Source organism: Vombatus ursinus, unplaced genomic scaffold, assembly GCF_900497805.2.
Source record: "Vombatus ursinus unplaced genomic scaffold, bare-nosed wombat genome assembly UNPS02014874.1, whole genome shotgun sequence".
Classification (NCBI taxonomy): Eukaryota; Metazoa; Chordata; class Mammalia; order Diprotodontia; family Vombatidae; genus Vombatus; species Vombatus ursinus.
Genome location: NW_020954652.1, coordinates 3,740,388 through 3,743,458, shown reverse-complemented (window position 1 = coordinate 3,743,458; position 3,071 = coordinate 3,740,388). Strand labels below are relative to the sequence as shown.

The 3,071-nt window shown below is 42.0% G+C and overlaps 1 pseudogene; it reads left to right on the top strand.

The window, feature by feature from the left end:
- The first annotated feature begins 449 nt into the window (after positions 1-449).
- LOC114028251 lies at positions 450-1,072 on the top strand (annotated as a pseudogene).
- The last annotated feature ends 1,999 nt before the right edge of the window (positions 1,073-3,071 follow it).

The window sequence follows — 3,071 nt, the reverse complement described above, 5'->3', positions numbered from 1 at the left end:
CTGAATTATTCATACAATGGACTCCACTCTCTGCTTTGATTCCATTGTAGACACCTGGCCTCATTCCTATTCAATCAGCACAGAAGCCGTGCTGGCTATCTGTACTCCTAGCTGGCTCTGAAGGAGCTATTAGGATTTATAAATATTTCTGAATTTAAAATCAAGAAATGTTCTAGCTAGAAGAGAACTCAGAGATCACTTAGTCCAAACCCCCGATTTGCAAATGAAGAGGCTGAGGTCCCAGATAAGTTAAATGACTAGTCCAAAGTCACATAACTGGTCAGTGGCAGAGCCAAACTGAAATCCAGATTTTCTGTTTTCATTCAAATTGATAACCATGCTGGTGGTACTTCAATAAGTAAGCAATAACTGATAGGAGAGTTTGTCCAAGACTTGGACATTTGTTCCTGCTGCTGCCTCCAAGTCCAGGCTCGATGAACATCCTGGAAATGGGTATGTTTGGCCTCTTTCTGGCCTTGACCTTCCTGCTCCTGGCCACTGCAAGGCTGCCTGTGTAGGCCTCCAGCTGTGGCCCTCAGCATTCTCAAGATGATCTGTCTATCAGATATGGTTGTCATGGCCAAATTCCCATCAGTCTGCCAGCTCAACCACACCCTCTCTCAATTGCAGTATAAGATCAAGGTTACCAATAAGTTCAAAGGCTCTGAGGTTTTTAGGAGGCATTACTCCGGTCCCAAAGTTCCTTATCACCCCAGCCCAGGAGAGCCTCTGTGGTTACCAACACAAGGCCCTGTCCAAAATCCTGGAGTATCTGGTTGCAGTACACCTACTAGAGGGCCAGCTGCATGTCACCTGCTGCAGCTTCCTGAAACCCTGGAGCAGTCTGAGCCCAGCCCAGCAACTGGGCTCCCTCCAGACCTATGCCACTGGCTGTGGTTACCAAGTGCAGCATGGCCTGAGTGTCCCATACAATGTGGAGAGTGACATCAACTGCCTGCAGGCAGATTCAGTGACATCCTCCCCGAGCCTCCACCTGGTCTGCCTGCCACTCAAGAGTGGCTTGGGCTCCTGGAAATCTCTGAGCACTGAGGCATCACAGGCAACAACCTAAGCTGGGCCAGAGCTCTCTTCTCTCCATCCTAAGAAATCATGGCCAGTATAATACATAGAAACCAAACCAAAAAACCAAACCAATCAACCAATCAAAAAATAATGCCATGAACATAGTAGGCAGTAAATAAATATTTCTTGGTTATAATGATGATAACAATGATGAAATAAAACTATTACTAGGTCCACTTCATCATATATTTGGCCTTAGTATAACTAAAATCTCCTAAGTAAGACAAGATACCAGGAATGGAATTCTAGTCCACAGTTGCCATAGCCCCCTTTACTCCACTAAGCTTCACTCAAGGACAGCTTTATTTTAGTAGCAGCTAATTACCTGATTGGAATAACTGAGCTCCTGAAAAGACCAAAGAAACAAAGCTGAACAGCACATCTGTTCCCAGCACCATACTTCTAAGGAGCTGGCCAAATGAATCTTGTGGAAAATCCCACTGGTTTCCTTTCCTTCCCCTGGCATGATCTCGCTGAGACTTCAAAAGGAGAGATTTGCGTTCTTTGCCGCTAATATGAATGTTTCCAGGAGTCCAGTTGTATAGATGAAGCCATAACCTTGGATGTGTCAGAGATTTACTTCCTTTGTACCTTGACAGAAAATATAATTCGACTTTTGTTCTTGCTTGAAAAAAAAAAGAGAATAAACTTGATCATTTACCTCTTCCTTACAGTTTATTATTAACTACTCAGGATTTAAGGCTACAGTTCTGTTGGGGTGGGTTTTGATAGAAAGGAAGTGATGAAAATATCTTAACCTAGATGTTTTACTTTGTTGCTTTCAGCTAGTGATCAATCATAATTCAGTATGCAATTTTACCAATTGTGCTCATCTTTTCAAATGATCATTTATTGATTCAAGGAAGGCAGTGTTGCTTAGTGGCTAGGAGCCCCCTTCAAGTCAGGGAAGGCCTAGATTTAAGTGCTGCCGCTGACATATACTAGCAGGATGATCCCGGGCAATCACTTAACCTTTAATTCCCTCCCATCTTGGCCCCTTGGCAAGGCTCTAAGGTTTTAAATGACAGAAAGGTTGCTGATCTGCCTTGGTGGAGGGAGTTTCCACACTAGATGTTTCTGCATACCAGTGGAATCATAGGTCTGGGACAACATCAACAAAATCTATTGATGAGAAAACACCCTGGTTTTTGTCAGGAAGAACTGTGAATGTCCTTGTTCTAACTGTCTTCTCACTGACCATTGCGCACTGATGGAGAATAAAGAGAATAGCTTGTTGGAGGGTTACATTCTAAAATTCGTATGTATAGTTTAATAGATCATGTTATATGTTTCTATGTGTATATATGCATATCTATCTATATTTATCTGTCTCTATCATCTGCCTATCCATTATCTATCTATCTATCTATCTATCTATCTATCTATCTATCTATCTATCTACCTATCTATGGCTCAGTATCAACCTGAAGTGCCATAAGAAATGGTCCTTCACAAGGCTCAGCCCTTGAGTCAGTATCATTTAACATTTTCACCAGGGACTTGCATCCTGGAACAGAGAGTAGGATTAATAAATCTCTGGTGACAATAAAACTAAGACTATCCAAGTCTTAGGCATTGCCTGTCCATATTCTCCTCTTGGCAAGTGACTGTGGGTGAAGGTGTGCCTCTTAGCTACAAGTGGGGATATTATCTACCTAGTGGACTTTTTCAGTGGGGCTAATGGAGAAATAGTAGAGCATTAATAAATTAATAAACTGACTGACAACTAGAAAATATGGGGCACTCTGTAAGCAGGAATGAAATGAACACATAAGAAAAGATTCAATGATTTTGTCAATGTGAAACTTTCCTTTGTCAAAAGAGATTGTAGCCAGTCTATGACTTAGGAGATAAGTAGGCAAGAGACAGCTGCTGTTAAAGAGGATATACACTGTTCCTGGAATCAGGAAGACCTGAGTTCAAATCTGGCCTAGGAGAACCATAAATGTTGTATAATAAGCAAGAGTGGGTAATTGGGGTATGGTCAT